This window comes from Arachis hypogaea, chromosome 18 (assembly GCF_003086295.3).
Source record: "Arachis hypogaea cultivar Tifrunner chromosome 18, arahy.Tifrunner.gnm2.J5K5, whole genome shotgun sequence".
In the NCBI taxonomy this organism is placed as follows: domain Eukaryota; kingdom Viridiplantae; phylum Streptophyta; class Magnoliopsida; order Fabales; family Fabaceae; genus Arachis; species Arachis hypogaea.
In genome coordinates, this window is record NC_092053.1 from 69,021,195 (window position 1) to 69,046,734 (window position 25,540).

Genomic DNA, 25,540 nt, shown 5'->3' on the forward strand with positions numbered 1-25,540 from the left:
CCTCTCAACCTCAGTTAGGCGTGCCACTTGAGCAACCAGGCGTGGCACACCAATGCACAAAGATAACAAAAGCAAGGACTGGGCATGCCACTTGGTGTCGAAGGCGTGGCATGCCAACCCAAGCATGTCACTATGGCATGCCACTTGAAGGCTGAGGCGTGGCATGCTAACTATTGGAACCAAGACAAGATCATGGGACTTCATGTCTGAAAACTTGATGAACTACTATGGACCAGTGATACCAAGTGGCACGCCATAGTGGAGGTTCTTCTTGGAATGACGAGTTGGCATGCCATGCCCCTTTGCACAAGTGTTGATGGGTTAGGTGTGCCACGCCCAAGCTGACGTGCCACGCCCCTTTCATTTCCTCCATTGTTGCTTCCTGGAACTTTGTACTAGCATGCCACGCCCAGTCCCTGGCGTGCCACGCCCACATGCATGCTTGGATCTCCCCTCTGGAATTTAGTACTAGCGTGCCATGCCTAGCTCCTGGCGTGCCACGCCAGTGCATTTTTGTGGCGTTTTCTCCCAAGTGGCACGCCAGTTTCACACGCCCAGCTTCTTGTTTGTCTTCTACCCATTTTTGATGCCTTTTTCACCTGAAATTCAGCATAACTCATCTCAAAGTAGTGTACCATAATATTCATCAAAAAATGCATGAATTGTACTGATCAAATGAGATTTATGTTCTTTTATGGTCTTCTTTATGCAAGAAAGAAGGGTAGATGATGCAAGTCATCACAACACCAAACTTAAGCTTTGCTTGTCCCAAGCAAATCAATGTGAGTAAGCCTTTATAACTTGAGGCCTTGGCTTTGAATGATTGCAATACAACTAAGAGTAAAACTAAGTTTTCAACACATGTATGAATGTTTTAATGTCATGAAAAGTTCTTGGATCCTTGAGGGTTCTTTCAGGTATAAAACTTGATGGTTAAAATTCACACCCCATTCAAAAATTGCTGAATTAGTTCTTTTGGCAAACGCACCAAATTTATTGTCAAGTAATAACCCACAGTAGAGTGGGATCGTATCCACAGAGATTGGCAAATTCGAGCAGTTTTAATTAATTGATGAATTATTCAAGCGGATCGATAAGATTGTGAAGTGCAGAATTGTAAATGACATAAATGTAAATGACTAGAATATAAAGAAGGGCAACAAAATGGAGAAATAGAAATGGCAGAATGTAAATTACAGAATCATAAATGACATAAATGTAAATGGGAATGGGGAATTACTGAATGTAAAATTAAGCTATAAAGAAATGGATAGATAAGAATGGCGAAATTCATTGAGATTGTGAGATGTTGTCTCTTTGGATCAAATCTAGCTTATATCCTCTTCAATCATGCTGCTCATTGACCTCTTTGCAATCATGATTGATTGAGTCCCAATCCCTTGGTGACTCAATCTCTCAGATCTTGATCAATAGCCAATTTCTTGGTCTAATTGCTCATGAAGAGAGATATGCTTGGTCCCTGATTATACCACACACCATCATAGATCCAAGTAGAGGGACGATTATATGTCACATATCCAAACACTAAAACCCAGATTCTACTCAAGTGTGAGAAGGGATTTCAAGAATGGTTTCATGTTTCCTTTCCCAAGGTTCCCATGAAACCCAATTGCATTCAATCTCTTTCCCAAGATAATTGAACACTAAGCATTAAGAACGAAATTCCTTCTAGCAAATCAAAGAGAAGATGAAGAGAAGAAGAATTTCACTATTATCAATCCATCAAGTACAACAGAGCTCCCTCTCTCAATGAGAGGGAAGTTAGCTACTCATAGCTCAAAAAATACTCAAAAGTGAAGTGTAAAAGTGGATCTAAAACTGACTGCTTAACCTCCTTTCTTCAGTATTCCTTGGGGGTATTTATACTAATCCAAGTAAAATAAAAGAATTACAAAAGTGAAAAAGGAAAATTACATTTTGGAGGGAAAATAAGCTCAATAAGTGTGATCTCCTAGTTGGCGTGTGATTGGCGCTTTAGTGGCGTGTCACGTGCTCTTTGCTTTTAGCTTGGTGTGCCACGCCTAACCCTTCAAGTGGCATGCTCGTCTCTTTAACAACCTTGGCGTGCCACGCCTTCGAGCTCAAGTGGCACGCCTTAGCCTTTTTCCTTTTCTGTTGTCCTCTGGAAATTTGAACTAGCGTGGCACGCCCAGGTTCTAGCATGCCACGCCCCTTTATGAGTGAGTGGTTCCTCCGTTTGGCGTGCCACGCCACAAGCTCAAGTGGCACACCCCAATGCTTCTTTGCTCTCTGAATGGCACTGACGTGCCACGCCTGGGATTCAAGTGGCACGCCTAAGTGAAGAATAGTGAGTGGCGTGCCACGCCTTCGATACCAAGTGGCACGCCCCCTTTAATTGGCCTCCTTCATCCTCTCTGGAAACTTATACCAGCATACCACGCCTAAAGGTTGGCGTGCCACGCCCATGATCTTGTCTTGGTTCCAGTAGTTGGCATGCCACGCCTCAGCCTTCAAGTGGCACGCCATAGTGACATGCTTGGGTTGGCGTGCCACGCCTTCGACACCAAGTGGCATGCCCAATCCTTGCTTTTGTTATCTTTGTGCATTGGCGTGCCACGCCTGGTTGCTCAAGTGGCACGCCTAAGTGAGGTTGAAAGGTTGGTGTGCCACGCCTTCGACTTCAAGTGGCACGCCCAATCTTCAATTGCCTTCAGCCCCTTCTCTAGATAATTGTACCAGCGTGCCACGCCATGCTGTTCAAGTGGCACGCCCCTAGATTTGTGAATTCTTCAAGCTTGGCGTGCCATGCCTGGGTTCTCAAGTGGCACGCCCAAGTGACTTCTTGGAGCTGGCGTGCGACGCCTTCGATACCAAGTGGCACGCCATAGTGGAGGTTCTTCTTGGAACGGCGAGTTGGCATGCCACGCCCCTTTGCTCAAGTGGCACGCCCATAGTAGTTGATGGGTTAGGCGTGCCACGCCCAACCTGGCGTGCGACGCCCCTTTCATTTCCTCCATTGTTGCTTCCTGGAACTTTGTACTAGCGTGCCACGCCCAGTCCCTGGCATGCCACGCCCACATGCATGCTTGGATCTCCCCTCTGGAATTTAGTACTGGCGTGCCACGCCTAGCTCCTGGCGTGCCATGCCAGTGCATTTTTGTGGCGTTTGCTCCCAAGTGCTACGCCAGTTTCACACGCCCAGCTTCTTGTTTGTCTTCTACCCATTTTTGATGCCTTTTTCACCTGAAATTCAGCGTAACTCATCTCAAAGTAGTGTACCATAATATTCATCAAATAATGCATGAATTGTACTAATCAAATGAGATTTATGCTCTTTTATGGTCTTCTTTATGCAAGAAAGAAGGGTAGATGATGCAAATCATGACAACACCAAACTTTAGCTTTACTTGTCCCAAGCAAATCAATGTGAGTAAGCCTTTATAACTTGAGGCCTTAGCTTTGAATGATCGCAATACAACTAAGAGTAAAACTAAGTGTTCAACATATGTATGAATGTTTTAATGTCATGAAAAATTCTTGGATCCTTGAGGGTTCTTTCAGGTATAGGCTTTAGGGATCCTTTCTATTGATTGTCACCTTGAAGTAGTAAGGGTTATTTTGCTTTCTTGATCACGACTCTAAGTGTTTTGTCTCAAGATAATCCTTTAATTAAGCTTTCAATTAGCACTCCCAAACTAGTTGGTTTTAGGGTACTAGGTGTTGAGACACCCCTAAGAATTTACTTTTCCAGGTCTCTTCTTGACACATCTTCACCACAAGCATCTACTAAGATCTTTAATTCCTTTTGAGCTTTTTAATGTTTCTTTTTTCATTCCAGTAGTTGATGCTCAGAGCCTTGGGCCTTTATTGCTTACTACCTCTTGGTTCTATGGATATTCTAGGAACACCCCTTGACCTTCCCTTGTTACACCTTCTAGGACTAGTTGCTCTCCATGACTCATTTTTTTAGTTCATCCAAGGTTTCACACTTAGTTTCTTATTTCTTAGTTTGTTTGATAATCTCTCTTGGCCTTGGTCCCTCTCATTATTTTTGCACAACTCACAGTAACTCTTATGGAGGCAGCTCTACTTTTATTTATGTTGAAATGAAGACTTGAAATACATGGCATTTTCTTTCTTGTAAAAAAAAAACTCATAAAGACTTCAAATAGGAATTAAAACTAAGCAATAATCATAAACTATCCTAGCATGATTATTTATTCAAAAAGTAAATCAAACAAAAGCTTAAAACAGGATTTCAGAAATTAGAAAGTGTCAACCATGGGACTCAACAACCTTGAGCAGCTTCAACTTTAGTTCATTGGCCCTTTCTCTTTGTCCTTCTTCTTGGAAGGAGAGGAGCCACCTTCATCTGGCTTGGAGGATCCTTCTTGTGCTTTGGCATCCTTGGGCTTCCAAAATCCTAGCCTCCTCATGTAATTCCTTTCATCTTTCTTATGTTTAGCTAGGATTTCCTCTTGTCTTGCACTTAGCTCTTCCATTCCTTGCATGAAGGTTGGGTATCCTGGGTTTAGAGCGGCCACAGCGTTGCACAAGTGATTCAGCTTTGCTTGTGTATTGATGTCATACTGCCTCTTGGATATGATTCTGGCATCATAGAGATTTCTGAATTCAGTCAAGTTCCTCTGTTGCCACTTGCCTTGCTCTACTATTTTGTCCAGTGCACTTCGCACTTCTCCCCAGTCAAATTGTTCTTGCTGCTCCTTGAGGTTCTCAAAACCCCCTTGGAGTTGTTGAATGTTCTGGTTGACTTGGCTCCATTGTTGTTGCTGAGTTTCCTTGAGTTGATTGACATCTTCCCTCAAGTGGTGTAGGTCTCCTTTCATTTGGTGTACATTTCCTTGTAATTGTTCCCAATTGAATCCCTCTAGAAATTATTGATACTGGTAGTGTGGTGGTGGTGGTTGAAGTGCTAAGAAGTGGGGTTGCTCTTCTGCCTCTTCCTCTTCTTGTTGTTGTTGTGGTCCATGAGCATGAGCTATTCGTTCTCTGGCCCTGTAGAGTGGGTGAATAGCCATCACTTTGGCCATCTTTTTGGCAGTTATAAATTTATCTTGCTTTACAAGTACCTCATCAATGATCTTTTCAACTCCAGCCTCATTTATCCAACGCACATTCAGCACACAAATTTCATTCAGGATCTCATCAAATCCAGGGTCATGCTACTTCATTCTTTCTTCACAGCTCCGAGTGGAGCTTGTCCTCCTCACCATTAGCATTCTTTCTATGCTAGAGGGGCTGTCGTCAATGGATTTCCTCCTTACATAGCTAATGTATCCATATTGTTGCCCTGGTTGAGGTACTACATTAGCATAGAATTCCCTCACCAAGCTCTCTACCACTTTCCTTGGTGGGTTGCATAGAAGTGATCAACCCCTATTATTGATCTCAATATTGATTTTAATATGCTCATTCCTCCCCATTTGAAACCCCACTTCTGGAATGATCTCCCTCTCACTCCCCCAACCATAGAATTAATTTTGGTTGAATGCGGAGAGGAACTTGTAGTCATTGAAAGAGCTTGAGGATCCAGAGGTTGGTTCTTTAGTTTTTCTTTTCTTTGAGGCTGAGCTTTTTGGTGGTGGCATTAGGTTGAGAGAGTGTGTTTGAGGTTGTGAAATGTGGGTTGCAAGAAAGAGTAAGCGAAATAAGGTTTTGCTCCAACACCAAACTTAGGACTTGATTGTCCCAATCAAGAAAAAGAAGAAAGAAAGTTGGGGAAGAAAGATAGTAGAAAGAGAAAAGAAGATGAGGGGTGTATGCTCTTCGTGTATGATTGGGGATTGCTGAAGTGGGAGAGGAGATGGGGAGGTGAGGCTTTTATAATGGGTGAATGGTGTGGTCGAAAGGTGGAAAATAAAAAGGGTTAAATGTTTTCCCAGTTGGGGAGTGGCGCCTAGCATGGGAAGAGGCGCCAACTCTTTTCTCACAGAGTCTTCTACATGTGTTGAGTTCCAAAGTGCAAGTACACTTTGACTTCCTTGCTTTGTAAGTTGTTTACCATGTGGGCCCCATCTTCTCTCCTAAAATTGAAACTAAACCCATTAGTAATGAGAAAAGAACTCATTCTCATTCCTTCTCATCAAGAGTGATTTGAATTGCAACTGATGGGTGTCCCTTGGGACACCAAACTTAATCCTTTGGCATGTTAATAAATTGGTTCCATCATTGTGTATTTAATGTGTTCATAAGAGTGGAGCAACATAAATCCTTTCATTTTCTTTTGATTCCAATTTCTCTGAACTTATTAAGCCACATTGATGTTCTTACCCAAAACATTAAGTGCTTTCAAATTGGGTGACTTGGGCTGCTATGTGATCCTTGGTGGTGGCCACACCAAACTTAATCTCTGGGCTTACTCTTCAAAATCAAGCTATTAAGTATTTGTAAGCCTAGATTAAGTGGGTGAGAGGCCATACCAAACTTAGCAATTTAGCTAGTTCTCAGCCCATTCACTGCTCACTAGTTGTGCCTTCATCAAGTTGCAATTCCAGAATAGAAAGAAATAAAAGAGTGTAAAGAAAATCTAGCTACCAAAGTTAATATCAAACTTTCTAATCTACAATTGTAAACTAATCCTAATTTGGCAATGTAACACAAATGTGAGATTGAAAATTAAACTATCTAAAGCAATAGATTTTAAACTACTTCTAAGAAAGGCAATTAAATAAAAAAGGATAAAGTGTTGGGGTGCCTCCCAACTAGCGCTTCTTTATTGTCATTAGCTTGACATTCCTTCATCTTTAGCTGAGCTTGTAGCATACTTTCTGCTCCTCTAAGGGGCCTCCTAAGTAGTGTTTGAGTCTATGGCCATTGACATTAAAAGTTCTCTGAGTCTTGTCCTCCATGAGCTCCACATGACCATAGGGAAACACCTTGAGTATGGTGAAAGGTCCTGACCATCGAGACTTAAGTTTCCCAGGGAAGAACTTGAGTCTTGAGTTGTAGAGTAACACCTTCTGTCCTTCAGTAAACCCCCTTCTTGCTATTTTTTGGTCATGCCACCTTTTTGTATTCTCTTTGTAGATTTTTGCATTCTCATATCCTTGATTTCTAAACTCCTCCAGCTCATTGAGTTGTATTAATCTCTTTTCTCCAGCAGCTTGCTCATTATAGTTTAACATTTTTAGAGCCCAAAATGCTCTATGCTCAATTTCAACTGGTAAGTGACAAGCCTTGCCATATACCAGTTGGTATGGAGACATCCCAATGGGAGTCTTATAGGCTGTTCTGTAGGCCCATAGTGCATCATCCAGCTTCTTAGACCAATCCTTTCTTGAGCTTCCAATAGTTTTTTCAACGATTCTTTTCAGCTCTCTGTTGGAGATTTCAGCTTGCCCGTTGGTCTGTGGGTGGTATGAAGTTGCCACTTTGTGCTTTACTCCATATCTGAGATGGAGTGTCTCGAGTTGTTTGTTGCAGAAGTGTGTCCCTCCATCACTAATGAGAGTTCTGGGAACTCCAAATCTGCTGAAGATGTTCCTTCTCAAGAAGCTTATCACAACTTTGTTGTCGTTTATTGCAGTGGCTATGGCTTCTACCCATCTTGAGACATAATCAACAGCCACCAATATGTAGCTATTTGAGTAGGAGGTTGGGAAGGGTCCCATGAAATCAATCCCCATACATCAAATAGCTCCAGCTCTAGTATGAATTGCTGTTGCATCTCATTTCTCTTGGTTAGATTACCAGCTCTTTGGCATTCATCACACCTTGACACCATTTCCTTGGCATCCTTAAACATTGTTGGCCAGTAAAATCCGGATTGAAGAACTTTTGCTGCTGTTCTTTCTCCATTGAAGTGACCTCTATATACGGATCCTTGGCACGGCCATAACACTTCCTTCCCTTCTTCATGGGATATACACCTTCTTAGGATTCCATCAGCACACTTTTTGAACAAATAGGGGTCATCCCAGATGTAGTGTTTGGCATCCTTGATTAGATTCCTCCTCATGTGCTTATTGATGTTTGTTGGTAGTTCCCCAATAGCCTTGAAGTTAGCTATGTCTGCAAACCAAGGGGCTACTCGAATCATCATCAATTGTTCGTCAGGGAAGTTTTCATTTACTGCTACTTGCTGCATTTCTTCTTCTTGTGGGATCCTAGAGAGGTGGTCAGCTACCTTGTTCTCTGCTCCACTCCTATATTTAATCTCAATATCAAATTCTTGGAGCAGCAGAATCCACCTTATTAGTCTGGGCTTAGATTCTTGTTTCGTAAGCAAGTACTTGAGTGCTGCATGATCAGTGAACACAATTACTTTTGAGCCAATAAGATATGATCTAAACTTATCAAAAGCAAAAACTATGGCTAAAAGTTCTTTCTCCGTGGTAGTATAGTTCCTTTGATTCTCATTAAGGACCTTGCTAGCATAGTAAATAACATGTATTAGCTTGTCTTTCCTCTGTCCTAGAACAGCACCAACAGCAAAATCAGATGCATCACACATTAGTTCAAAGAGAAGATCTAACTTGGTGGTGCTATAATAAGTGCAGAGGGAAGTTTCTTTTTAAGTTCATCAAAGGCTACCATGCACTCTCTATCAAAAACAAAGGGAGAATTTGAGACAAGTAAGTTGCTAAGGGGTTTTGCAATCTTTGAAAAGTCTTTGATAAACCTCTTATAGAACCCAGCGTGTCCCAAAAAACTTCTGATTGCTTTGACATTGCAAGGTGGAGGTAATTTTTCAATTACTTCAACTTTTGCCTTGTCCACTTCTATGCCATCTTTTGAAATTTTATGACCAAGAACCACCCTTCAGTCACCATAAAATGGCACTTCTCACAGTTTAAAACCAGGTTAGTTTCTTGACACCTTTTTAGCATAAGAGCAAGATAGTATAGGCAATCAGAATATAAGTTCCCAAATACAGAGAAGTCGTCCATGAATACTTCTATAAACTTCTCAATCATGTCTGAAAAAATGGAGAGCATGCACCTTTGGAATGTTCCGGGTGCATTGCACAATCCAAAGGGCATTCTCCTATAAGCAAAGACACCATATGGACAAGTAAATGAAGCTTTTTCCTGATCCTTGGGGTCTACAACAATTTAATTGTAGCCCGAATACCCATCCAGGAAGCAATAATACTCATGTCCTGCCAATCTTTCAAGCATCTGGTCCATGAAAGGTAGGGGAAAGTGGTCCTTCCGGGTGGCTTCATGAAGTTTCCGGTAGTCAATGCACATACGCCATCCGGTCACTGTTGTTATGGGTATCAATTCATTCTTCTCATTTGTCACAACGTTGATCCCTCCCTTCTTAGGGACTACTTGCACCGGGCTTACCCAAGGGCTGTCTGAGATGGGGTAGATCACCCCTGCTTGCCATAATTTCAACACTTCTTTCTGAACCACTTCATTCATAGTTGGGTTTAGCCTCCTTTGTTGTTGTCTTGAAGGTTTGGCATCTTCTTCAAGTAAGATTTTATGCATATACATTGAAGGACGGATCCATTTTAAATCTGCAAGTGTCCAGCCTATGGCATCCTTGTGTTGTCTCAGCACTTGGATAAGCTCCTCTTCTTGTTCCTTACTCAAACTTGTATTTATGATCTCTGGGTGAGTGTTGTTAGCACCCAGATATGCATATTTCAAGCTGGGTGGTAAGGTTTTCAGCTCTAGTTTTGGTGACTCTGCATCTTTGTTGTCAGTAGTGGTTGACATGATTAAGTTTCTCATGGTTGTGTGTGGTGGTTCTCCATCTGGTGCTTGTTCTATCTCAATGGTTCCTCCACATTGTTCTTCTTCCAAGACTTCTTAAACTATCTGTTCCATGGTGTCTACCAGCATGCATTCTCCTATGGATTCCCTGGGGTAACTCATTGCTTTAAAGATGTTGAAGACCATTTTCTCTTCATGCAACCTCAAGACTAGTTCCCCTTTTTGCACATCAATGATGGCTCCAGCAGTAGCTAGAAATGGTCTTCCTAGGATAATTGACGTGTTGGCCTCTTCTTTCATGTCCAGTACAACGAAATCAGCAGGGAAAATGAATTCTCCTATTTTTACTAACAAGTCTTCCACCACCCCATGTGGAAACTTAAATGTTCTATCAGCCAATTGGAGTGCCATTCTTGTTGGCTTGGCTTCCTCAATCCTCATCCTTCTCATCATGGTTAGGGACATAAGATTTATGTTAGCTCCCAAGTCACATAAAGCTTTCTCAATAGTGATATCCCCTATGATGCAGGGGATTTAAAAACTCCCTGGGTCTTTCAGCTTTTGAGGCAGCTTCTTCTGTGTGATGGCACTACACTCCTCAGTTAATACTATGGTCTCCTTTGCTTCCCAGTTCCTCTTTTTGGTTATAAGCTCCTTCAAAAATTTGGCATGGAGTGGCATTTGTTCTAATGCCTCAGCAAATGGTATGTTGATTTGGAGCTTCTTGAAGATCTCTAGGAACTTAGAGAACTGGCCATCCTTCCCATCTTTTCCCAGTCTTTGTGGGTATGGTGCTTTTGGTACATAAGGCTTCAAGATTGGTTTTGGTGGAGGTGGAGCTGGGATCTTTCATTCATCATTGTTCCCATGCTTTTCTGCAACTTCTTCATGATTGTCTTTGCTTGGGGTTCCTTCCTCTACAACCTTCCCACTTCTTAGAGTAATGGCTTTGCATTCCCCTCTTGGGTTAGCCATGGTGTCACTGAGAAATGTGTGTGTGGGAAGTGGGATTTGCTTGGATAAAATCCCCACTTGTGCTTCCAACTTTGAGATTGATGTGCCTTGATTTTTCAGATTTGACCTGTATTCTTCCTGATTAGCGTCTATCCTTCTTTCAGTTTGTGCTTGTCTGTCTATGAGGGCGGAGACTGCCCCTGTAATCTGTGATGACAGTTGTGCTATTGCAACCTCCATCCTCTCAAAGTTGCTCTTGATTTCTGGTGTGCGAAATTATGATCGTTCCTTCCTTGGTAACGGCGCGAAAAACTTAATACGCACGTTCATGTTCTTAATTCTGTTTCACAACTTCGTACAACTAACCAGCAAGTGCACTGGGTCGTCCAAGTAATAAACCTTACGTGAGTAAGGGTCAATCCCACGGAGATTGTCGGCTTAAAGCAAGCTATGGTTACCTTGTAAATCTCAGTCAGGCGGATTCAAATGTATTAAGAGATTATAGTGTACCAAAAGATAATTAAAATAGGATAGAGATACTTATGTAATTCATTGGTGAGAATTTCAGATAAGAGTATAGAGATGCTTTCATTCCTCTGAACCTCTACTTTTCTGCTGTCTTCATCCAATCAGTCCTACTCCTTTCCATGGCAAGCTGTATGTTAGGCATCACCGTTGTCAATGGCCACCTGTCCTCTCAGTAAAAATAGTCCAATGCGTTGTCACTGCATGGCTAATCATCTGTCGGTTCTCGATCATACTGGAATAGGATTTACTATCCTTTTGCGTCTGTCACTACGCCCAGCACTCGCGAGTTTGAAGCTCGTCACAGCCATCCCTTCCCAGATCCTACTCGGAATACCACAGAAAAGGTTTAGACTTTCCGGATCTCAAGAATGGCCGTCCATGGGTTCTAACTTATACCACGAAGACACTAATAACTCGGACTCGGTCCCCTGTATTAGATATCCAAGAGATACTCATTCTAGCTTGTTTGCATGTAGAACGGAAGTGTTTGTCAGGCACGCATTCATAAGTGAGAATGATGATGAGCGTCACATAATCATCACATTCATCATGTTCTAGGGTGCGAATGAACATCTTAGAAGCGGAATAAGTTGAATTGAATAGAAAAACAGTAGTACTTTGTATTAATTCATGAGGAACAGTAGAGCTCCACACCTTAATCTATGGTGTGTAGAAACTCTACCGTTGAAAATACACAAGTGATGATGGTTCAGGTATGGCCGAATGGCCAGCCCCCAAACGTGATCTAAAGATGAAACTAAAGATGTAAATACAATAGTAAAAAGTCCTATTTTTAAAAATTAGTTACTAGGGTTTACAGAGATAAGTAATTGATGCAGAAATCCACTTTTGGGGCCCACTTGGAGTGTGCTTGGGCTGAGCATTAAGCTTTACACGTGTAGAGGTCTTTCTTGGAGTTGAACGCCAACGTGTAACCTGTTTCTGGCGTTTAACTCCACTTTGGAACCTGTTTCTGGCGTTTGACTCCAGAATGCAGCATGGAACTGGTGTTCAACGCCAGTTTACAACGTCTATCCTTAATTAAAGTATGGACTATTATATATTTCTGGAAAGCCCTAGATGTCTACTTTCCAACTCAATTGAGAGCGCACCATTTGGAGTTTTGTAGCTCCAGAAAATCCACTTTGAGTGCAGGGAGGTCAGAATCCAACAACATCTGCAGTCCTTCTTCAATCGTTGAATCTGATTTTTGCTCAAGTCCCTCAATTTCAGCCAGAAAATACCTGAAATCACAGAAAAACACACAAACTCGTAGTAAAGTCCAAAAATGTGAATTTAGCATAAAAACTAATAAAAACATCCCTATAAGTAACTAGATCCTACTAAAAATATACTAAAAACAATGCCAAAAAGTGTATAAATTATCCGCTCATCACAACACCAAACTTAAATTGTTGCTTGTCCCCAAGCAACTGAAAATCAAATAGGATAAAAAGAAGAGAATATACTATAAATTCCAAACTATCAATGAAACTTAGCTCCAATCAGATCAGCGGGACTTGTAGCTTTTTGCCTCTTGAATAGTTTTGGCATCTCACTTTATCCATTGAAGTTCAGAATGATTGGCATCTATAGGAACTCAGAGTTCAGATAGTGTTATTGATTCTCCTAGTTCAGTATGTTGATTCTTGAACACAGCTACTTTATGAGTCTTGGCCGTGGCCCTAAGCACTTTGTTTTCCAGTATTACCACTGGATACATAAATGCCACAGACACATAACTGGGTGAACCTTTTCAGATTGTGACTCAGCTTTGCTAAAGTCCCCAATTAGAGGTGTCCAGGGTTCTTAAGCACACTCTGTTTTTGCTTTGGACCTTGACTTTAACCGCTCAGTCTCAAGTTTTCACTTGACACCTTCACGCCACAAGCACATGGTTAGGGACAGCTTGGTTTAGCTGCTTAGGCCAGGATTTTATTCCTTTAGGCCCTCCTATCCACTGATGCTCAAAGCCTTGGATCCTTTTTATTACCCTTGCCTTTTGGTTTTAAGAGCTTTTGGCTATTTCTGCTTGCTTTTTATTTTTCTTTCTTTTTTTCTATTTTTTTTTCCATTTTTCTTTCTTTTTTTTTCTGCAAGCTTTTGTATTCACTGCTTTTTCTTGCTTTAAGAATCATTTTTATGATTTTTCAGATTATCAAATAACATGTCTCCTTTTTCCTTATTCTTCAAGAGCTAACATATTTAACATTCATAAACATCAACTTCAAAAAGACATATGCACTGTTCAAGCATTCATTCAGAGAACAAAAAGTATTGACACCACATCAATATAATTAAACTAAATTCAAGGATAAATTCGAAACTCATGTACTTCTTGTTCTTTTGAATTAAAAATATTTTTCATTTAAGAGAGGTAATGGATTCATAGGACATTCATAGCTTTAAGGCATAGACACTTAAATACTAATGATCATGTAATGAAGACACAAACATAAATAAACATTTAACATAAAAAATGAAAAACAGAAAATTTAAGAACAAGGAATGAGTCCACCTTAGTGATGGTGGCGTTTTCTTCTTGAAGAACCAATGATGTCCTTGAGCTTTTCTATGTCTCTTCCTTGTCTTTGTTGCTCCTCCCTTATTGCTCTTTGATCTTCTCTAATTTCATGGAGGATGATGGAGTGCTCTTGATGTTCCACCCTTAGTTGTCCCAAGTTGGAACTTAATTCTCCTAGGGAGGTGTTGATTTGCTCCCAAAAATTCTGTGGAAGAAAGTGCATCCCTTGAGGCATCTCAGGGATTTCTTGGTGATGAGCTCCTTCATGCGTCTCTTGAGATCCATGAATAGGCTCTCTTGTTTGCTCCATCCTTTTCTTAGTGATGGGCTTGTCCTCATCAATGAGGATATCTCCCTCTATGTCAATCCCAGCCGAATTGCATAGATGGGAAATGAGGTGAGGAAAGGCCAACCTTGCCATAGTGGAGGATTTATCAGCCACCTTGTAGAGTTCTTGAGGTATAATCTCATGAACTTCTACTTCCTCCCCAATCATGATACTATGGATCATGATGGCCCGGTCTACAGTAACTTCAGACCAGTTGCTAGTGGGAATGATTGAGCATTGAATGAACTCCAACCATCCTCTAGCTACAGGCTTAAGGTCCAATCTTCTCAGCTGAACCGATTTGCCTTTTGAGTGAATCTTCCATTGAGCTCCTTCCACACATATGTCCATGAGGACTTGGTCCAAACTTTGATCAAAGTTGACTCTTCTTGTGTAGGGACATGTGTTTTCTTCCATCATTGGTAGCTTGAACGCCAGCCTTACATTTTCCGGACTAAAATCTAAGTATTTCCCCCGAACCATGGTGAGCCAATGCTTTGGATTCGGGTTCACGCTTTGATCATGGTTCCTAGTGATCCATGCGTTTGCATAGAACTCTTGAACCATTAGGATTCCGACTTGTTGAATGGGGTTGGTTAGGACTTTCCAACCTCTTCTTTAGATCTCATGTCGGATCTCCGGATACTCATTTTTCTTGAGTTTGAAAGGGGCCTCGGGGATCACCTTCTTCTTGGCCACAACATCATAGAAGTAGTCTTGATGGGCTTTGGAGATGAATCTTTCCATCTCCCATGACTCGGAGGTGGAAGCTTTTGTCTTCCCTTTCCCTTTCTAGAGGTTTCTCCGGTCTTAGGTGCCATCAATGGTAATGGAAAAACAAAAAGCGTATGCTGTTACCACACCAAACTTAGAATATTGCTCGCCCTCGAACAAGAGAAGAAAGAAAAGAAGAAGAAGAAGAAGAGAAGATATGGAGGAGAGTGAGGGGGAGGTGTATTCGGCCAAGATAGAGGGGATAGGGTTGTGTGGTGTGAAAATGAAGGAGGGATGGAGGGGTTTATATAGTGAGGGGAGAGGGAGTAGGTTCGGCCATAGTGGGTGGGTTTGGGTGGGAAAGTGATTTTGAATTTTGAAGGTAGGTGGGGCTATGGGGAAGAGTGGATGGATGTGAGTGGTGGTAGGTGGTAATAGGGAAGAGAGATTGAGGTGATTGGTGAAGGGTTTTGGGGAAGGGTGTTTATTGGGAAGAGAGGATGAATGAGAAGAGGGGAGAATATGAGTGGAGGTAGGTGGGGATCCTGTGGGGTCCACAAATCCTGAAGTGATCCTGTGGGGTCCACAGATCTTGAAGTGTCAAGGATTTACATCCTTGCACCAATTAGGCATGCAAAATGCCTTTGCATGCATTTCTGGCGTTTAAACGCCGAAGTGATGCTTGTTCTGGGCGTTCAACGCCCATGTGCAGCATGTTTCTGGCGTTGAACGCTAGCTTCATGCTTGTTTCTGGCGTTCAGCGCCAGCTCTTCTCAGGGTGTATTCCTGGCATTTAAACGCCAGGATGTTGCTTGTTTCTGGCGTTCAACGTCAGATCCATGCTCTGTTCTGGTGTTGAACGCCAGCCAAATGCTCCTTAATGGTGTTTAAATGCATGTAAGTCCTTCCTTCAGGGTGTGATTTTTCTTCTGCTGTTTTTGATTCTGTTTTTAATTTTTGTATTTATTTTATGACTCCACATGATTATGAACCTAATAAAATATAAAAGAACAATAAAAATAAAAGTATAATTCAATAAATAAAAATTGTGTTGCCTCCCAACAAGCGCTTCTTTAAAGCTTGACAGTGGGCTCTCACGGAGCCACACAGGTGATCAGGTCAATTTTATAGACTCCCAACATCAAACTTAGAGTTTGGATGTGGGGATTCAACACCAAACGTAGAGTTTGGCTGGGGCCTCCCAACACCAAACTTAGAATTTAATTGTGGGGGCTTTGTTTGACTCTGTATTGAGAGAAGCTTTTCATGCTTCCTCTCCATTGTTACAGAAGGATAGCCTTGGGCCTTAAACACAAGGTTGTCCTCATTTAGTTGAAGGACCAACTCTCCTCTGTCCACATCAATCACAGCTCTTGCTGTGGCTAGGAAGGGTCTTCCAAGGATGATGGATTCATCCTCATCCTTCCCGGTATCTAGGATTATGAAATCAACAGGGATGTAAAGGCTTTCAACCTTTACTAACACGTCCTCTACTAGTCCATAAGCCATTTTCATGGATTTGTCTGCCATCTCTTGTTGAGGCTTTTGTTGATCCTTCCATGAGAGATTTGGGTGATTTCTCCATGAGAGATTATAGGTGTTTCCATAGGTTTACCCATGTAATTCACCTCTGCTATTGCAGGGTTCTCAGGATCATAAGCTTCTTCCTCAGAAGATACCTCTTGAGTACTGTTGGATGCAGCTTGCTTTCCATTCAGACTCTGAGAAATCATATTGACTTGCTGAGTCAATATTTTGTTCTGAGCCAGTATGGCATTCAGAGTATCAATTTCAAGAACTCCCTTCTTTTGAGGCGTCCCATTACTCACAGGATTCCTCTCAGAAGTGTACATGAACTGGTTACTAGCAACCATGTCAATGAGTTCTTGAGCTTCTGCAGGTGTTTTCTTTAGGTGAATGGATCCACCTGCAGAAGTATCCAACGACATCATAACTAATTCAGACAGACCATCATAGAATATATCCAGGATGGTCCATTCTGAAAGCATGTCAGAAGGACACTTTTTGGTCAGTTGCTTGTATCTCTCCCAAGCTTCATAGAGGGATTCACCTTCTTTCTGTCTGAAGGTTTGAACATCCACTCTAAGCTTACTAAACTTTTGAGGAGGAAAGAACTTGGCTAAGAAAGCCGTGACCAGCTTGTCCCAAGATTTCAGGCTATCTTTAGGTTGAGAGTCCAACCATACTCTAGCTCTGTCTCTTACAGCAAACGGGAAAAGCATAAGCTTGTAGACCTCGGGGTCAACCCCATTGGTCTTAATAGTATCACAGATATGCAAGAACTCAGTTAAGAACTGAAAAGGATCTTCAGATGGAAGTCCATGAAACTTGCAGTTCTATTGCATTAGAGAAACTAATTGAGGTTTAAGCTCAAATTTGCTCCAATGGCAGGGATTGAGATGCTCCTTCCATATAAATTGGAATTAGGTGCAGTAAAGTCACCAAGCATCCTCCTTGCATTGTTGTTGTTAGGTTCGGCTGCCATCTCCTTTTCTTGTTCAAAAATTTCGGTAAGGTTGTCTCTGGATTGTTGTATTTTAGCTTCTCTTAGTTTCCTCTTCAGAGTCCTTTCAGGTTCTGGATCAGCTTCAACAAGAATGCCCTTTTCCTTGTCCCTGCTCATATGAAAGAGAAGAGAACAAGAAAAGAATAGGAATCCTCTATGTTACAGTAAAGAGGCTCCTTATTGTTAGTAGAAGAAGAAAGGGAATAAGAGTGAAGAAGAATGGATAATCCAAACACAAGGGCGAGGATATGAGCAGAGATATGAGATGAAGAGAAGTGTTAGTAAGTAATTAAATAAATAGAAGAAGATGAGAGAGAGAAATTTTTGAAAATAATTTTTGAAAAGGAATTGATGATTTTCGAAAATTAAAGGGGAAATAAAATTAAAATTAAAATTTAAAATAATTAATTAATTAAAAAGAATTTTTGAAAAAGTGGGAGGTATTTTCGAAAATTAGAGAGGGAAGAGTAGTTAGGTGGTTTTGAAAAAGATAAAAAACAAACAAAAAATCAATTAGTTAGTTGAAAAAGATTTGAAAATCAATTTTGAAAAGATAAGAAGATAAGAAGTTAGAAAAGATATTTTAAAATCAATTTTTTTTTGAAAAAGATATGATTTAAAAAGATATGATAGAAAGATATGATTAAAATTAGTTTTGAAAAAGAATTGAATTTTAAAATCAAAATTAATGACTTGACTCACAAGTAATCACAAGATATGATTCTAGAACTTAAAGTTTGAATCTTTCTTAACAAGAAAGTAACAAACTTGAAATTTTTGAATCAAAATATTAATTGTTGATAATATTTTTGAAAATTATGAGGTAAAATTAAGAAAAAGATTTTTGAAAAATATTTTTAAAATTTTCGAAAATAAATAAGAAAAATGCAAAAGATTTGATTTTTTGAAAAAGATTTTGAAAAGATAAGATTTTTAAATTAAAAATTTGATTTGACTCATAAGAAACAACTAAATTTTAAAAAGTTTTGAAAAAGTCAACTCAAATTTTCGAAAATTTATGAGTGAAGAAAAAAGGGAAAGATATTTTTTTGATTTTTGAATTTTTAATGATGAAAGAGAAAAACATCAAAAAGACTCAATGCATGAAAATTTTGGATCAAAACATGTGATGCATGCAAGAACACTATGAATGTCAAGATGAACACCAAGAACTTATTTTTGAAAAATTATCAAGAAAAGAAAACATGCAAGACACCAAACTTAAAAAATTTTTATTCTTTAGACATTAATAATTCAAGAATGCATATGAAAAACAAGAAAAGACACAAAACAAAAAAATATGAAGATCAAACAAGAAGACTGGTCAGGAACAACTTGAAGATCATGAAGAATGCAATGCATGAAATTTTTGAAAAAAAAATTTTTTTTTTAGAAAATTAGAAAGATGCAATTGACACCAAACTTGAAACTTGACTCTAGACTCAAACAAGAAACAGAAAAATATTTTTGATTTTATGATTTTATAAAAATTTTTTTGGATTTTTTCGAAATTAATTGGGAAAAACGAAAAAGAAGAAATTTTTTTTTGTAAATTTTTTTTTCAAAAATAAGAAATAAAAATCTTAAAATTAAAATAAAATTACCTAATCTGAGCAACAAGATGAACCGTCAGTTGTCCAAACTCGAACAATCCCCGGCAATGGCGCCAAAAACTTGGTGTGCGAAATCGTGATCGTTCCTTCCTTGGTAACGGCGCGAAAAACTTAATACGCACGTTCATGTTCTTAATTCTGTTTCACAACTTCGTACAACTAACCAGCAAGTTCACTGGGTCGTCCAAGTAATAAACCTTACGTGAGTAAGGGTCGATCCCACGGAGATTGTCGGCTTGAAGCAAGCTATGGTTACCTTGTAAATCTCAGTCAGGCGGATTCAAATGTATTAAGAGATTATAGTGTACCAAAAGATAATTAAAATAGGATAGAGATACTTATGTAATTCATTGGTGAGAATTTCAGATAAGAGTATAGAGATGCTTTCGTTCCTCTGAACCTCTGCTTTCCTGCTGTCTTCATCCAATCAGTCCTACTCCTTTCCATGGCAAGCTGTATGTTAGGCATCACTGTTGTCAATGGCCACCTGTCCTCTCAGTAAAAATGGTCCAATGTGCTGTCACTGCATGGCTAATCATCTGTCGGTTCTCGATCATACTGGAATAGGATTTACTATCCTTTTGCGTCTGTCACTACGCCCAGCACTCGCGAGTTTGAAGCTCGTCACAGCCATCCCTTCCCAGATCCTACTCGGAATACCACAGACAAGGTTTAGACTTTCCGAATCTCAAGAATGGCCGTCCATGGGTTCTAACTTATACCACGAAGACACTAATAAATCGGACTCGGTCCCCTGTATTAGATATCCAAGAGATACTCATTCTAGCTTGTTTGCATGTAGAACGGAAGTGTTTGTCAGGCACGCGTTCATAAGTGAGAATGATGATGAGCGTCACATAATCATCACATTCATCATGTTCTTGGGTGCGAATGAACATCTTAGAAGCGGAATAAGTTGAATTGAATAGAAAAACAGTAGTACTTTGTATTAATTCATGAGGAACAGCAGAGCTCCACACCTTAATCTATGGTGTGTAGAAACTCTACGGTTGAAAATACACAAGTGATGAAGGTTCAGGCATGGCCGAATGGCCAGCCCCCAAACGTGATCTAAAGATGAAACTAAAGATGTAAATCAATAGTAAAAAGTCCTATTTATAAAAACTAGTTACTAGGGTTTACAGAGATAAGTAATTGATGCAGAAATCCACTTCCGGGGCCTACTTGGTGTGTGCTTGGGCTGAGCATTGGGCTTTACACGTGTAGAGGTCTTTCTTGGAGTTGAACGCCAGTTTGTAACCTATTTCTGGCGTATAACTCCACTTTGCAACCTGTTTCTGGCGTTTGACTCCAGAATGCAGCATGGAACTGGCGTTCAACGCCAGTTTACGTCATCTATCCTTAATCAAAGTATAGACTATTATATATTGCTGGAAATGCCGGGATGTCTACTTTCCAACGCAATTGAGAGCGCGCCATTTGGAGTTCTGTAGCTCCAGAAAATCCACTTTGAGTGCAGGGAGGTCAGAATCCAACAGCATCAGCAATCCTTCTTCAACCTCTGAATCTGATTTTTGCTCAAGTCCCTCAATTTCAGCCAGAAAATACCTGAAATCACAGAAAAATACACAAACTCATAGTAAAGTCCAGAAATGTGAATTTAGCATAAAAACTAATAAAAACATCCCAAAAAGTAACTAGATCCTACTAAAAATATACTAAAAACAATGCCAAAAAGTGTATAAATTATCCGCTCATCAATTTCACATGGTTTCATAGTTGAGGATGGTGCATCTTGATTGAGGTTGTTGTGTATGGGTTGGTTGCTATGGTATGATGTGTTTTGTGAGTTATGATAGGGTCTATGGTTCCCTGCTTGATGGTTGGGGTTATGGTTGGAATGCTGATTTGATGAATAAGGTTTGTTGTTGTCTTGGTTGTGATTTTGTTGATTTTCCCACCCAAAGTTTGGGTGGTTCCTCCAACATGGGTTGTAAGTCTTAGAGTGTGGGTCATATGGTGGTCTGGATGAATTGTTCACATAATTAGCTTGTTCCCAGTCACTTTAAATTCTGGTGCATTCCCTTCTTGTTGAGGAGTTTGGTCTTGAATGACTGAGGCTTGATTGGCCTCCATCCTCTTAGTTAGAGCTGCTATTTGAGCTGCAATTGCTTTGTTCTGAGCTAACAAAGCATCTACAGAGTTGAGTTCTAGCACTCCCTTCTTCTGAGTCCTTTCTGAAGTATAGAAATACTCATTTTCCGCTACAGTCTCAATGACATCTATGGCCTCTTCAATGGTTTTCTTTTTGTTGAGTGAGCCTCCTGAAGAATGATCCACTGCCTTCTTTGCTTCATAGGACAGCCCCTCATAAAAGATATGTAGTTGTACCCACTCATTGAATATTTCTGGTGGGCATCTTCTTGTCAGATCTTTGAATCTCTCCCATGCCTCATAGAGTGTTTCTCCATCTTGTTGTCTGAAGGTTTGCACCTCAGCTCTCAGCTTGTTGATTCTTTGTGGAGGGTAAAATCTTGCAAGGAATCTATTCACGACCTCCTCCCATGTAGTTAGGCTCTCCTTGGGGAATGATTCTAACCACTTTGCTGCCTTATCTCTGAGTGAGAAAAGAAACAAGAGTAGTTTGTAGATGTCGGGGTGTACCCCGTTGGACTTTACAGTATCACATATCCTCAAGAATGTGCTAAGATGTTGATTAGGGTCTTCTTGGGCACTTCCTCCATATGAGCAATTATTCTGAACAAGTGTGATGAGCTGAGGCTTCAGCTCAAAATTATTTGCGTGAAATGTTGGCTTTAGGATGCTGCTACCATAATTTCCTGGGTTTGGGTTGATGTAGGAGCCTAAGACTCTCCTTTCTTGCCCAACATGATTCACTGGGCCTTCTCTAGCATGGTTGTGAGCTTCTTCTTCATGGTGGTTCTCTATATTCTCCTCCATGTCTGTTTCAAAATACTCTTCCTCTTCCTCAGCACCAACGACTCCCTTCCCTCTTGCTTCCCTCCTTAATCTAAGGAAGGTCCTCTCAGGTTCAGAATTAAAGGAAGTTGAAGCCCCGCTTCTTCTACCTGTCATACAACCAACAAGGCAAAAAGCAAGAAAGAAAATGAATGAAGAAATTACTCTTGTTAGAGTGATTGTTAGTGTGAGTGGTGCAATCAATCAAATAGTTAGAAGAGTGGAAATATCAAAGAAAAAAGAAATAGGACTTAGGGTAGAAAAAAAATTAAAAGGTGCTAAATAAAAGAAATTAAAATAACAAGGAATTTAAGTTGCTTAATCTAGCTCTCCAATTAATTTAATCACTGTCAAATTTAAGCCAATCCCCGGCAATGGCGCCATAAGACTTGATGAATCTGAATTCACACCCCATTCAAAAATGGATGGTGAATCCATTCTTTTGGCAAGCGCACCAAAGTATCATCAAGTAATAACCCACAATGGAGTGGGATCGTATCCATAGAGATTAACGAACTAAGGCAAACAATAGTTAATTGATTATCCTAGTTAGACTATTCATTAAGAAGAGATAATCAACAAGAAATGTAAATGACATGAAAGTAAAGGAAAGCAATCAAGTGCAAGAAAGTAAAGTATACGAAAGTAAAGTGCTAGAAATGTAAAGTGCAGAAAATGTAAATAACCATAAAGTAAATAAAAGAAAGAAAGATAAAATAAGCATTGGGATCAAGAGATATTGCATTCTCTGGATTAATTGATTTCATCTCATCTTCAATCATGCAACTTATTGACCTCTTGGCAATCATGATTGATTGAGCCCCAATCCCTTGGTGACTCAATCTCTCATATCTTGATCAATAGCCAATTCCTTGGTCTAATTGCTCATGAAGAGAGATATGCTTGGTCTCTGATTATACCACACACCATTATAGGTCCAAGTAGAGGGAGGATTATATGTCACCATATCCAAACACCAAAACCCAAATCCTATTCAAGTGTGAGAAAGAATCTCAAGCATGGTTTTATGTTTCCTCTTCCAAGGTTCCCATAAAATCCAATTACATTCAATCTCTTTTCCAAGATAATTGAATGCTATCATGAAGAACAAAATTCTTTCTAGTAAATCAAAGAGAGATGAAGAGAAGAAGAAGAATAAAAATAATCAATCCATTGAAAAACAATAGAGCTCTCTTTCCCAATGAAAAGAGTTAGTAATTCATAACTAAATTATTTACAAAGTAAGAAAGAAAAGAGAAGAAATTGATGGTGAATAGAGAGGGTCCGAAGACTTTCCCCAATCCAGCCATAGTGGAATAGTTCTTTTGGCAAGACATAGTAGTTGATTGAGCCCAAGTTTTCAGACCAAGTGATACCAAGTGGCACGCCCCATAGTAGTTGATGAACTTGATGAACTTGATGAGTCTTGTCCTCCAAGAGCACCACATGACCATAGGGAAACACCTTGAGTATGGTGAAAGGTCCTGACCATTAAGACTTAAGTTTCCAAGGGAAGAATTTGAGTCTTGAGTTGTAGAGTAACACCTTCTGTCCTTCAGAGAACTCCCTTCTTGCTATCTTTTGGTCATGCCACCTTTTTGTATTCTCTTTGTAGATTTTTGCATTCTCATATGCTTAATTTCTAGACTCCTCCAGCTCATTGAGTTGCATTAATCTATTTTCTCCAGTAGCTTACTCATCATAGTTTAACATTTTTAGAGCCCAAAATGCTCTATGCTCAAGTTCAACTAGTAAGTGACAAGCCTTGCCATATACCAGTTGGTATGGAGACATCCCAATGGGAGTCTTATAGGCTGTTCTGTAGGCCCATAGTGCATCATCCAGCTTCTTAGACCAATCCTTTCTTGAGCTTCCAACAGTTTTTTCAAGGATTCTTTTCAGCTCTCTGTTGGAGATTTCAGCTTGCCCGTTAGTCTGTGGATGGTATGGAGTTGCCACTTTGTGCTTTACTCCATATCTGAGAAGGAGTGTCTCGAGTTGTTTGTTGCAGAAGTGTGTCCCTCCATAACTAATGAGAGTTCTGGGAACTCTAAATCTGCTGAAGATGTTCCTTCTCAAGAAGCTTATCACAACTTTGTTGTCATTTGTTGCAGTGGCTATGGCTTTTACCCATCTTGAGACATAATCAACAGCCACCAATATGTAGCTATTTGAGTAGGAGGTTGGGAAGGTTCCCATGAAATCAATCCCCCATACATCAAATAGCTCCAACTCTAGTATGAATTGCTGTGGCATCTCATTTCTCTTGGTTAGATTACCAGCTCTTTGGCATTCATCACACCTTGACACCATTTCCTTGGCATCTTTAAACATTGTTGGCCAGTAAAATCCAGATTGAAGCACTTTTGCTGCTGTTCTTTCTCCATTAAAGTGACCTCCATATGCGGATCCATAGAACTGCCATAACACTTCCTGCCTTTCTTCATGGGATATACACCTTCTTAGGATTCCATCAGCACACTTTTTGAACAAATAGGGGTCATCCCAGATGTAGTGTTTGGCATCCTTGATTAGCTTCCTCCTTATGTGCTTATTGATGTTAGTTGCTAGGTCCTCAATTGCCTTGAAGGTAGCTATGTCTGCAAACCAAGGGGCTACTCGAATCATCATCAATTGTTCGTCAGGGAAGCTTTCATTTACTGCTACTTGCTGCATTTCTTCTTCTTGTGGGATCCTTGAGAGGTGGTCAGCTACCTTGTTCTCTGCTCTACTCCTATCTTTAATCTCAATAACCTAAACTTAAACTTTGCTTGTCCTCAAGCAAATAAAGAATCATGCAATAAAGTTTGGCAAACTAAGGTAAGAAGAGTAGCAATTTTTATGCTCATGGTTGGCTAGTTTTTTATGCATGCTACAATCACAAAAGACATTCAAATGATTGATACTTCTATCTAGCTCATTTTATGAAATCTTTTTCTTTATGTTCCTTCCTTGAAACAAGCTTTTTATTCTTTTCTTAGCTTAACTTTTTGGGTGCTTTGCACCATGTGTTGAAAGCTATGACTCTAAATGCTTTGTTTTCAAGTATTACCACTTGATACATAAGAACCACAAGCATTTAATTAGAGGACTCTTTAAGCTCATTTGTTTCTTTTCTTTACTCTCTAATTATTGATGCTCAGAGCCTTGAGCTTTGAGGGAGTGCTTTTGCACTTGAGCCTAGCCTTGACTCTAAGTGTTTTGTTTTCAAGCTTTTTGCTTGATACATAAACACCACAAGTACTTAACAAATAAATTATCATTGGTACTCAGAGCCTTCAGCTTTCTCATTCTTTCCCTTTTCTCTTTCTTGCCTTATTTGCATTTGCTTCTTCAAGGTTTTCATGATTTCAAAAACTTCATAAAATGTCCTAGATGAAAACTTCAATCAAACAAATTCAAATGTAATTGAAGAACAATAATCATGCTAGCCTTCCAATACTTATATGCCCATGCTAAGTTCTTCTTTAATGACCTTGTTTGTTTATGATCATGAAACTAAATTGCTTTTGAACTCACAAAGCTCAAGATGGTAGTCATAATATCACAGCAACATGTTCCAATTCAACAATCAAGCTATGCTTATTCACAACACACATGTATACAAAGGAAATAGAAGATAATCATACAATTTAAATATACTAGAAACAAATAAGAGGAAAAAAAAACTTTACCACATTGTAGTTCATCTTCATTGTTGTTATCACTTTCCTCTTATTCTTCCCCTTCCCACACCAAACTTAG

General features: G+C 39.9%; 1 non-coding gene across 1 annotated transcript; it reads left to right on the top strand.

The window, feature by feature from the left end:
* Window positions 1–16,719: 16,719 nt before the first annotated feature.
* Window positions 16,720–16,827, top strand: LOC112773589 (small nucleolar RNA R71). Its single transcript, XR_003188133.1, has one exon. It is a non-coding gene; the product is annotated as a small nucleolar RNA R71 (small nucleolar RNA).
* The last annotated feature ends 8,713 nt before the right edge of the window (window positions 16,828–25,540 follow it).